We start from the raw sequence: 12528 nt of genomic DNA on the forward strand, positions 1-12528 counted from the left end.
GAAGTCCTTTTGAATAGTGCTTCCTTCATAAATCCCAGGTCTCAAACATGGTCATTAAGAGAAGCCTGAAAGACAAAAGAGGCTTGTGTTCCAGGCCTTCTTTTCAAGCCCTAAACGTTGAATTCTCTGTGCCTGTTTCTTGGCCTGGCACGTGATTTCCCCTCTGTGACAATCCCAGATCCTGGCAGCAAATGGCATGTGAAGCGGGGCACATTTTTATTCTACGCAGATAGGGTTATATAAATCTTCTTGTTTTATAGTAATTTCTTTTGCCTTTTATTTCTTTTCTGTGCCTTTAGGAGTCTGCTTGGATTCTTAATGGGCCATACCCCAGGTTGGCTTTCTTTTCTGTTTTAAGCAAAACATATAGAATCCAATGACTTTCATCCAGGCATTCACACATGTGGCAGTTGCCTTGCCAGGTGCTGATATAATCAGAAAGCTTTTTTGTATCCTTTTAAGCTAATTTTTTTATCCAAAAAATTATTTTTCTTCCTTTCTTCCTTTCTTTCTTTCTTTCTTCCTTCCTTCCTTCCTTCCTTCCTTCCTTCCTTCCTTCCTTCCTTCCTTCCTTCCTTCCTTCTTTCTTTCTTTTAAGGCATTGGTTTTGCTAAAAGGCATAGTTCCTATATGATTTTCCCCTGTCCTGGTGGGTTAATCCAATGAGACAGACTGTATCAGGCTATATTTCCTTGTTTTCCAAGGTACTTCTTTTTGGGGTGGGGGAGGTAATTAGGTTTATTTCTTCTTTTTTTTGGAGTTGTTAAATCTTTTTTTTTTTTAATTGAGGTATAGTCAGTTTACAATGCTGTGTCAATTTCTGGTGTACAGCACAATTCTTCAGTCATACATATATTAATTTTCATATTCTTTTTCACTGTAAACTACAAGATATTGAATATATTTCTCTGTGATAGACAGTATAAACTTGTTTATCTATTTTATATATACCAGTCAGTATCTGCAAATCTCAAACTCCCAGTTTATCCCTTCCCACCCCCCCTCTCCTCCTTATTTTTTTTTAAAATAGAGTTTCCTGGGATTGAACCCAGGTCCTTATGCATGCTAAGCACTGCACTCTACCACTGAGCTATATAACCTCCCCCTGCTTCTGAGGGCACCTTCTTCCCTCCTTCATTTGCTTATTCCTTCTATTTTTCTAAAGTGAGGCCAACATCATGGCTCTTCAGGGAAACTTCCTGGACCCCTCTGATTTAGACATTCCTCCTCCAGCTCCCCCTGAGTCCACCATTCTTGGAGAAAGCACTGCAGTTGGACTGTGAACACTGCTTTACTTGTCTGTCTCCCTCACTAAGGTAGAAGCCAGGCAGGGACCCTGTCTGATTGGACCTACTGTCCCTGGGGTCTAACAGATAAGTATCAAATGAATGAATGATCACATGTTTGCTAAGTACCTACCATGTGTCAGTCACTGCGTTAGGCTCTGGGGACACCACAGTCTTGTCTCTTTGAAGATTATAATCTAGAGGAAAGATACACACCGGGTTAATAATCACTTATGTCACTACATAATCTTGGACTGTTCAATGCTTTGAAAGAAAAGCACAGGATGTTAGGAGACTGTGGGGTAGGAGTCCTTGAATAAGCAGGACTTTTACCTCGGTAGGAATGGAGAGGGAGAGCTGGCAGTGCTATCAGGAGGGAGCCCCTGGGTTCACTGGGTGAGTCAATAGATAAGTGAGTGAGCAGAAGAGGAAAGTGTCAGTGCAGCTGCCTGGTCACCGTGGGCATCTGCTGACTCGGCTTATCACTGTGTCTCTTCTTCAGGTGATAATAACTTGATTTTTTTTTTTTTCATCCTTGGGAATTCAAACCTTCCTTGTTCTCTTCCTGACCTATGCTTCTTTCTAGCAATGGGCATTTGACCTAATCAAATTAGGTATGTCATCTCCCAGAACTCCTCCCATGTGATTAGTCTAGGGATCCTGAAAGAACTATGAAGAAAAACATTTCTTTCTTTCAGCACTTGGGCGTTTGTGCTCAAGAGAGAAGGAAGAGGTGGATGGAGGCAGATAGATTACTGACAATTTTCTTTCAGCAGCTGGATCCAGACATGCCTGAAACACATGTGGATATAGTTGTGTCTAAATTCCCCTATACATGGCTCTTAAGGCTACTGACTAAACAATTCTTCCATCTTTTTACTTGGCTTAAGCTCATTTTTCACAGGGCTTCAGTTACTTGTAACTTAAAGTGTCTCTATTAATACAATGATTTTAACTAATGTCACTCATTTGCTAAATCCAAGGGGGTTGGGGGAGGCCAGCTAAAGCAATTGTGGAGGTCCTTTAGCCAGGGGGAGGGGCAGCCCAAACACACCAGTATTTCCTGCACCAGGAGGGGTTCCCCCTAAGCGTCTATATTCTACAGCCTCTTCCCCAGAGACCTAGACCCTTGGGTCTGCATCGGTGTTTGAGTGTCTAGCAACAGATGTACTGAGAGAGAGCCTGTAGAAGCAGATAATAATAGGAACCTTCCCAGGCCCTGGCAGGGCAGGGAGGCCCAGGTACCCAAGGTGCTGGAAAACCACAAGCTTCTTCTACATTGAAGGAATGTGCAACAACCCTGATTTAGGAGTGGAGAGCTGGCAGGCAAACTAGCTTTTGCTGGACTGTGAATAATGAATCTGCAGGGTCAGGCAAGCGGGAACTGTTGATGGCGTCTACGAGCAGCAGCACTGGTGGGCATGACTGCCATCTAGCGCCAAATGCCACTTTCTGCAAGTTGTTTACTGGCTGTTTCCAACTGGAGGGCCTTTTGAGGGGTAAATGGAGGTAGGAGGTCATTCATTCATTACCTCTGCCTTCCCATCAGGAAGCCTCAAAATCAGACTTTCGACATCATCTCTAATTTAGCTTATTACACATACAGTCCCAGAGCCAAACTGACTGGATGAGATAAAAGGGCAATCATTCCATAACGTTAAACTTGTCTCATTCCAAGTCTCTAGGGCACTATGAATTTTATATGTTAAGAAACACATAATATTTTTAAAAGCCTATATTTATGATTCAGGGTTCTGGCAGGAAATAGGTAGCATCCTCCCAAGGGGTGACTGGGGAAGAGTTTAATGAATGGGCTACCCACAAAGGAGTGGAAAGGGGTCCAGGGAAAACAATCAAGGATCAGGGAGGGACTCTAGAGTTAGTGATAATAGGAAGCACTTACCACCCATAGACCTAATGAAGCAAGAACAGGGAGAGGACCCAGTGGGACTGTTCCATAGGAGAGAGAGAGAGCCATTTGATGGGTGCTGTGGCCCCAGCTGCTGGTTATTGGTTAGGTGCTTAAAAAGCACACCTGCGGACGATTCCTTTGTAAGTGATTCATTAAGGAAGTGTGCCGTGGCGGATGGGAAGTGGAGGGGGAGAAGCCGGGCAGAGAAGGTGAGATCTCAGGCAGAGTCTGGTGGAGGGTGGCTTTAAGCCTGAGCCCACAGAGGAACTCTGGAGAGTAGGTTATGTCTCAGAAGTTCTGCCTGGAGGCAAGGAAGCTTGGCATTGAGACTCTTGACCCGCCAGTCACTGGACAGGTTTGGGGGAGAAGAGGGAGTTGGAGAGTAAACTGGACCCTGGCCCTTCTGAATGTTCAGTGGGGTTCACCCTCTGGGGCTCTGAGAGCACTACCTGCGCACGGCCAGAAGCACTGGCTGTTAGAAGAGCATACTGAAAATCAGTCCAAAGGGGTCCAAAGGGATCTGGGTGAGTAAGAACATCTGCTTCAAGTGGGGATGGAAGCCAGTGAGAACTGATGGTTCAGCTGACTCCTGAAGGAGGTAGACACTGAGATGGAGTTTAGGGTACAAGAGGTTTATTTAGGGGAGAGGGTAACACGTGTGAAAGATAAAGGGGAGCTGCAGAACACAATCAGATCCGATGTTCTCAGCCTACCCCATGGGAGCTCTGCAGCAAAGACTGCCCACCCAGAGGAGTCACGCATTGGGCAGAAGTCACCAGGCCCTAGTACCCCTCTCCATGTCCAGTTATTGGCTGGTAGTTGATCAGGAAGGACATGGATCCTGAAGGTGGTATAACTGGAGGCTGCCAGCTAAAGGTGCTCCTTGGAGCTGAATGGCAAGTTCTTTTAGAAGGGAGATCCAAATGGAGCACGCCCACAGCTGCCACACTTAATGAAATGTAGCACCTTTGGTTGTCTTAGCCATCTCCCCAACACCAGGAAGAACTTGCCTGAAGAGGGTACAGAAACAGGAGGCAGAGAGAGAAATGTAGCCTAATGGTGCACATGAGTACATTGATCCAGCTGTGCCTGAAGCCCATCATATACTTGGCTTTTTTGGTTACGTGAGTCAATAAATACTCTTGTTGCTTATGCCATTTTGAGTTTGGGTTTTCCATTTCAGCAAAAGAAATATTCTTTTTTATCTTTCTTTTTCTTTTTTTAATTGAAGTATAGTCAGCTTACAATGTTGTAACAATTTCTGGTGCACAGCATGTTTCAGTTATATACACGCATACATACATTCCTTTTCATAATCTTTTCTATTATAGGCTATTACAAGATATTGAATACAGTTCCTTGTACTATACATAAATTTATAAATTTATTGTTTAAAAAGAAATATCCTTAATATAGTCTCTGCACTTAAATGTAAAATGTGACTCAGGGTTTGAGAAGGAAGAAGGACAATAAACATAAAGTGCAGGCACAGAGCAGTTGCCCAATAAATAGTATTAATACTATGGGAGGAGAAAGCAAAGGAAGCAAAGTAAGGCGTGGGTCATGCCTGGAGGCCCCTCTTGTCCAGGGAAGGCCAGTGGGCTGAGTTTAGAGCTCACTGAAGGCTGGTGCCTGTCTTGGACTGTCCAGAGATACACAGCTGTAAAGGAGGGCTGGCCCCCTTGAGTCACTTGGAGCCTGTGGCTTTTCTGCAATGAATGCTCCCTGACCCAGTGTGTTATTAGCCTCGCAGGAGGAAGAAAAAGTTGTCTTTCTGGCCAAAGAGGAGGATTCTTACCCTATTTCTCTTTACATGGACAGTTCTTTGCATTTATTTCTGTTGTTGTTGTTGTTGTTGGTAGACTCTTTATTTGTGGAAATATGTAAAGTTCATAACAAAATAAAAAGAATACACAGGAAATGACCACATTTGCAGCACTGTGATGATGCCAAAGCTTTTGAGGGGAAAAAAAAAACAAGAATGAGCAAAGACCTCTAATTTATAACTCAGGAATTATTTTTGGTTTTCTGAAAGGAATGGGGAATTTTATATTTTAAGGATCTGCTGAGCTTCCCACTGTTCCTGGTCTCTCCCATCAAAAATGTAAAAGCTTTAAAAGGCTCCTTGGTAGAGACTGTGTTCTGAATGTTAAAACAATGACAAGCATAGAGGTGGAGGCTGCTACAGCTCATTTCTCCCAATCTCTTGAGGAAGCTCATGACCTAGTTACAAGAGAGAACAAAAAGTGGCTTTGAATAGCCATTTTGGTTCATCAAGTACTTAATACCTATTATTACAGAAGCTCCTGCCTGGTATAATTGCATATTGTGAGACTAGAGCACCTCCAGCCATTTCAGCAGCTCACATGAAAGATAGTAAGCAAAGTTAGAAAGGGCATCAAAAGCCAGTGGAAAGCAGACTCCTCTGGCACCTGTCCTGGTTCTTATGTTCCTTCTGTCTTCAAGTCAAGGATAGAACTAGATGACCTTTACTGATCCTCCTCATTTTTCTCAGGGTCTGTGGGACCCCAAAAGCCTATCTCTATGTCATTTCCTTTGTGGAGACCTCCCCAGCATGCCCTGACAGAATTAATTATTACTTTCCTTTGGGTACCTGTGAGCCATCTAGGATGGCTCCCACTGATTCCTGCTTCCTGGGATACATGCCCTCATTTAGTCTGTTCTCACCCTGAATGAGGCCTACCTGTGTAACCAATAGGATACTGCAGAAATGACAGAGGGTAACTTTTGAAGTTAGGCCATCAAAGACATTGTAGATTCCTTCTTGTTCTCTCTTGGGTCACCTGCTCTATGGAGGGCCAGCTGCCATGTCATAATGACACTCAAGCAGTCCAGTGGAGAAGCCCACATCCTAAGGAACTGAGGCTTCCTGCCATCAGTCACTGTGGTGGCTTTAAAAGATGTCCACAAAGTCTTTGACACATCTCTCTTAAGAGGTGGAGCTTAATTCCCTTCTCCTTGAGTGTGGACTGGGTTTGTTAACTCAATTCTAATAAATAGGTATAATATAGCAGACAGGATGGCTTGTGGCTTCTGAGACTTGGTCGTGAACGAGATCACAACTCTACTCTTGTCTCTCTCTTAGATCACTTGATCTGGAGGGAATCTGCTGATATGTCATGCGGACACGCAAACATCCCTGTGGATAAGCCCATGAAGCGAGGAGCCAGGGCCTCCTGCCAACAGCCATGTGAGTGAGTCACCTTGGAAACATATTCTCCAGCTCTAGTCAAGTCAGATGGCTATAGCCCTGCTGACAGCTTGACTGCCACCTCCTCATGAGAGATTCGGTGTCAGAACCACGTGGTTAAGCTGCTTGCACTTTTATAATCATTTAAGTTTTTAACTGTCTTAAAAGAATACACATGTAGTTTAATATTATTAGGTAAACTAGAGAAGGAAAATTTATTTTTTTTATTTTCTACCCTAATACAGCAAAACAAACTTTACTGTTTCTGTTTTGTTTGTTCATTTGTTTTTGTCAACAGAAGCCAAAATTAACAATCAAGAATCAAGACTGCGGTATATTATTTATGGAGGTATACTGACCAATGAAACAATAAGACTCTGGACCCTGGAAAGAGAGAGGGTCTGAAGGCTGAGTTCAGTCACTGATGGGCAATTATTGAATCAACCATCCCTATCTAATGGAACCTCCCTAAAAACCCCTAAATGATGGAGTTTGGAGAGCTTCCAGGTTTGTGAACACACTGAGGTGCTGGGAGGGTTGTATGCCAAGAGCGAATGCAAGTCTTGTGTCCCCAGCCCCGTGCCTTGACCTATGCATCTCTTCCATTTAGCTGTTACTGAGTTGTAGCCTCTCATAATAAACTGGTAATAGTAAGTAATGTGTTTTCCTGAGTCCTGTAACCTGTTCTAGCAAATTATTGAAGCTAAGGGGGGGATCGTGGCAACTCCTGATTTATAGTGGGTTGGTCAGAAGTACAGGTGGCAACCTAGGACTTGCAACAGGTATCTTTAGCTGGGGCAGTCTTGTGGGGCTAAGTCCTTAACCTACAGGTAGTTAGTGTCAGAACTGAATTGAATTGTAGAACACACAGCCAGTGTTTAGGAAGCTGGAGAATTGGTTACTGTGGGGAAAAAGAACCCACGTACTTAGTGTCAGAAGTGGTGTTAGAAAACACTATAGGTGATATGATTATATTTATACAAAATGATCAGAAAAGGTAAATCTATGGAGACTAAAAGTAGATAAGTGGTTACCTTTATTAGTTTATTTGGAGTCCCCAAGAAGAGTGCTGAAGTGCTGCTGTCTGGTGTTACAAAGCACAAGAAGTCTGTGACTGTCTTATGGAGAAAGTATGTGTATTAGAAAAGCTCTGTTCAGGCATGAGTTAGAGTGCCATTGGTCATTAGTTCAGTGTTAGTGAATCAACAATATATAGCAAATAAGGTGTCTTTAAATGGAAACAAACATAAAAATAGGTGATGAATTAATCAATCGAGAAAAATGTGATCAGAGGATTGCAGGAACCCGATCTTGTATTTCCCCTAGGAGCAATGATTCAGTATTCACTAATTCAGTGTTTAAGGTGACTTTATGGAATTTAACTACTACAAATAATGAGAATTAACTGTATGTCTTTGTATAGTTCCGTTTCACAGTCATTATGGCCTGGCCCTGTGTTACCAACAGAATACAGTGAAAGTAATTCCTCATGATTTTCTGAGCATGTGAAAGCTTTGTATGCCCCACCTGAACAAAGATAATACCAGCTGTGAATGGATAAACAAAATGTGGCATATCCATATATTCTTATATGACTTTTAGACTAAAGTTATATAAGACTTTAGGCTGTGGGGGGAGGGTATAGCTCAGTGGTAGAAAGTGTGCTTAGCATGAACAAGGTCCTGGGTTCAATTCCCAGTCCCTTCATTAAAAGAATAAATCATAAAAAAAAAAAAAACTTTAGGCTAAAATTTTAGCCATTTTAGACTTTAAGCTAAAATTGATCAGAAGAGACAAAAAGGTTATTATATAATGATAAAGGAGTCAATCAATCAAGAAGACATAGAAATTATAAATTTTATGCACCCAATATCAGAGGATCTAAATACTAATAGAACTAACAGAACTAAAAGGAGAAATACACATCAGTATAATAATAGTTGGGAATTTTAACACCCTACTCTCAACAATGGATAGATCAACCAGATAGAGAATCAATAAAGAGACAGTAGATTTGAATTGCTGTTTCAAACAGCACTATAGACCAAATGGACCTAACAGACAACCTAACCAATCCATCCAACAATAACAGCAACAGAAAACACATTCTTCTCAAGTACACGTGGAGCATTTTCTACGATAAATCATACATTAGGCCACAAAACAAGTCTTAGCAAATTTAAGAAGACTGAAAACATAACAAATATCTTCACTGATCATAATGGTATGAAAACTAGATACCAGTAATGGGAGGAAAACTGGAAACTCACAAATACATGGAAATTAAACAGCATACTCTTGAATAACCAATGGATCAAAGAAGAAGTTAACAGAAAAATTAAAAGTATCTTGAGACAAATGACAATGGAGACACAACATACCAAAACCAATGGGATGCAGCAAAAGCATTTAAAGAAGAAAGCTAATAGATATAAACATATACATCAATAAAATAGACCTCAAATAAAAAACTTAGCTTTACCCCTAAAGAAACAAGGAAAAGAAAAACAAACTAAGCTCAAAGTTAATAGAAGAAAGGAGTAACAAAGATTAGAGCATAAATAAACAAAACAGAGAAAATAAAAACAATAGAAAAGAGCAATGAAAATGAATTGGTTCTTTGAAATGATAAACAAAATTGACAAACCTTTACTTAGACTACCAAGAAAGAGAGAAAACAGAAATCAATGTGAAATCATAAATGAAAGAGGAAACATAGCAACTGATACTACAGAAATACAAGGGATTATAAGAGACTACTAGGAACAACTAAATACCAACAAACTGGACAATGTAGAAGAAATGGATACATTCCTAGAAACATACAACCTACCTAAACTGAATCAGGAACAATAGAAAATCTCAGCAGATCAATAATTATTAAGGATATTGAATCAGTAATTAAAAACATCCCAACAAAGAAAAGCCCAGGACAAGACAGGTTCACTGGTGAATTCCACCAAACATTTAAAGGGGAATTAATGTCAATCCTCAAACTCTTCCAAGAAATAGAAGAGGAGGGAACACTTCCAAACTCATTTTATGAGGCCAAAATTACCCTGATATGAAAGCCAGAGAAGGATACTACAAGAAAAGAAAACTACAGGCAATATTCCTGATGAATACAAATGCAAAATTTCTCACCACACTAACAAACCAAATTCAGCAGCACAATAAAGGATCATATGCCACGATCATGAGGAATTCATCCCTGGGATACAAAGATGGTTCAACATACACAAATCAATAATACATGTAACACATCACATTAAAAGAATGAAAGATAAAAATCATATGATCATTTCAATACATGTAGAAAAAGCATTTGACAAAATTCAACATCCATTCATGATAAAAACTCTCACCAGATTAGGGATAGAAGGAAACTTCTTCACCATAATAAAGGCCATATATGACAAGCCTACAGCTAACATTCATACTCAATGGTGAAAAGTTGGAGCTTTTCCTCTAAGATCAGGAATAAGACAAAGGTGCCCACTTGGGCCACCTCTATTGAACACAGTACTGGAAGTGCTAACCAGAACAGTCAGGCAAGAGAAAGAAATAAAAGGCATCAAAAATGGAAAGGAAGAAGCAAAACTGTCTCTATTTACAGATGTATTTTTAATTTTTTACTTTATCTTATTTATTTAGTGGAGGTACTGGGGATTGAACCCAGGGCCTCATACATGTTAGGCATGCACTCTACCACTGAGTTATACCCTCCCGCTACAGATGGTTTTATATGTAGAAAATCCTAAAGACGCCACCAAAAAAGTGTTAGATCTAATCAACAAATTCAGTAAAGTTGCAGGATACAAAACCAGCATGCAAAAATTAGTAGCATATACTAAAAATGAATTATCTGAAAAAGAAATAAAGCAAACAATCCCATTGACAATAGCATCAAAAACAAAATACTTAGGAATAAATTTAACCAAGAGGTGAAACATCTTTACCCTAAAAACTGTAAGACATTGATGAAGGAAGTTGAACAAACAATTGGAAAGATACTTGATCTTCATGGATTGGAAGAATTAATATTGTTAAAACATCCATACTACCCAAAGCCATCTATACATTCAATGGAATCCTTATCAAGAATTCAAGGGTAATTTTACAGAAATAGAAAAAAAAAGTAAAAATTCATATGGGGCCACAAAATTCCCTGAATAGCCAAAGCAATACTAAGAGAAGACATATGCTGGTAGTATCGTATTTCTTGGTTTCAAACCATATTACAAAGCTATAATAATCATAACAGCATGGAACTGCCATAAAAATAGACACACAGACCAATGGAACAGAATCAAGAGCCCAGAAATGAACTCATGCACACACAGTCAACTAATATTTGACAGAGGAGCCAAAAAAATTCTGTGAAGAAAAGACAGTGTCTTCAATAAATGGTGCCCTGAAATTGGATATTTATTTGCAAAAAATGAAACTAGACCCCTATCTTATACTACTCACAACAATCAACTTGAAATGGATTAAATACTTAAATGAAAGACCTGAAACCATAAAGCTCCTAGATGAAAGCAGGGAAAAGCTTCTTGTCATGGGTCTTGGTAATGATTTTTTTGGCCCTATTACTAAAGCACAAACAACAGAATAAAAAATAAATAAGTGGGACTACATCAAACTAAAAAGCTTCTGCACAGAAATAAAGAAATAATCAGCAAAATGAAAGGGCAACCTAGGAATGGGAGAAAATGTTTGCAAACCACATATCTGATAAGGAATTAATGTCCAAAATATATGAGGACATCATACAACTCTTTAGCAAAATAATAATAGCCAAAGCAATCCAGAGAAAAAAAGAGCGAAGCTGGAGGTATAACCCTTCCAGATTTCAGACTATACTACAAAGCTATAGAAATCAAAACAGCCTGGTACTGACACAAAAACAGACACATAGATCAATAGAACAGAATAGAGACCCCAGAAATGAATTCATGCAACTACAGTCAATTAATCTACGAACAAGTAAAACAATGAAATTAGAACATTCTCTCACACTATATACAAAAATAAACTCAAAATGGTTTAAAGATCTAAATGTGAGACATGACACCATGAAACAGCTAAAAGAGAACATAGGTGAAACATTCTTTGACATACACTTCAGCAATATATTTTTAGATCAGTCTCAAGGCAAAAGAAATAAAAGCAAAAATAAATAGGACCTAAGCACACTTAAAAGTTTTTGCCCAGAAAAGGAAACCATCAACAAGGCAAAAACATAACATATAGAATGAGAGAAAATACTTGCAAATGATGTGACCAACAAGTGGTTACTATCTAAAACATACAAACAGCCCATATAACTCAGTATCAAAAAAAACCCCCAAACAATCTAATCAAAAACTGGGCAAAAAACCTAAATAGATTTTTTCCAAAGAAAATATATAGATGGCCAACAGGCACTTGAAAAGATGCTCAACATCACTGATAATTAGAGAAATGCAAATCAAAACTACAATGAGGTATCACCTCACACCAGTCAGAAGGGCCATCATCGAAAAGTCTGCAAATAGTGAACCCTGGAGAGGATGTGGAGAAGAGAGAATCCTCCTACATTTTTGATGGGAATACAAATTGGGGCAGCCAGTATGGTGGTTCCTTAAAAAACTAAAAATAGAACTACCATATGATCCAGCAACTCCACTCTTGTATGTACATGTATCTGGAAAAAGTGAAACTTTTAATTCGAAAAGATACATGCACCCCAAAGTTCATACCTGGTATATAGCAGACTCATCAGATATCTATTACAATTCCTCAATATTAAACTTGCTAACGTTTACTGAAGTTTATCAAACGCCAGGATCTGTGCTAAGCGTGTTTCCTTCCACCTGCGCTTTCACTCTCACGTTCTCCCTCTTCCCGGGGAGGGGGCGTGCTCAGCACCACCACCCGCCCTACCTGTGCATTCGTTGGTCGAGCCCGACGCCCGTTACCGCAGAGTCCCGCCCAAACCACGCCCCACGCCGTCCTCCCGGCCGAGAGGAGGCGTGGCCATTGACCCGCGGGACGACCCAGGCTGTCTCCGCTCGAGAGAATCGGGACGCGCTGGAGGACCGGAGCCGTGTAGGAGGGAGCGTGTTCCGCGGTCC

The 12528-nt window shown here is 40.3% G+C and overlaps 2 long non-coding RNA genes and 1 other non-coding gene across 5 annotated transcripts in view; 1 reads left to right on the plus strand and 2 right to left on the minus strand.

The window, feature by feature from the left end:
* Window positions 1-7391, plus strand: part of LOC105091175 (uncharacterized) — a 23178-nt gene extending 15787 nt beyond the window's left edge. Inside the window, exons 1-3 of one of the 2 annotated variants that reach the window (XR_010382328.1) lie at window positions 1581-1788; window positions 6305-6409; window positions 6708-7391. This is a non-coding gene — a long non-coding RNA (uncharacterized LOC105091175). Of the gene's footprint in view, window positions 1-1580; window positions 1789-6304; window positions 6410-6707 lie in introns of those variants that run through there. The other variant, XR_004138949.2, reaches the window with a different exon arrangement.
* The window catches only part of LOC105091174 (uncharacterized), a 17218-nt gene extending 4715 nt beyond the window's left edge, over window positions 1-12503 (minus strand). The window contains exons 1-2 of one of the 2 annotated variants that reach the window (XR_010382326.1): window positions 12338-12503; window positions 1420-1483 (exon numbers count right to left, since the gene is read on the minus strand). This is a non-coding gene — a long non-coding RNA (uncharacterized LOC105091174). Of the gene's footprint in view, window positions 1-1419; window positions 1484-12153; window positions 12308-12337 lie in introns of those variants that run through there. The other variant, XR_010382327.1, reaches the window with a different exon arrangement.
* TRNAV-AAC (transfer RNA valine (anticodon AAC)) lies at window positions 10064-10136 on the minus strand. The gene has a single exon. It is a non-coding gene; the product is annotated as a tRNA-Val (tRNA).
* Window positions 12504-12528: the final 25 nt, after the last annotated feature.

Source organism: Camelus dromedarius, chromosome 9 (genome assembly GCF_036321535.1).
Source record: "Camelus dromedarius isolate mCamDro1 chromosome 9, mCamDro1.pat, whole genome shotgun sequence".
Lineage (NCBI taxonomy): Eukaryota > Metazoa > Chordata > Mammalia > Artiodactyla > Camelidae > Camelus > Camelus dromedarius.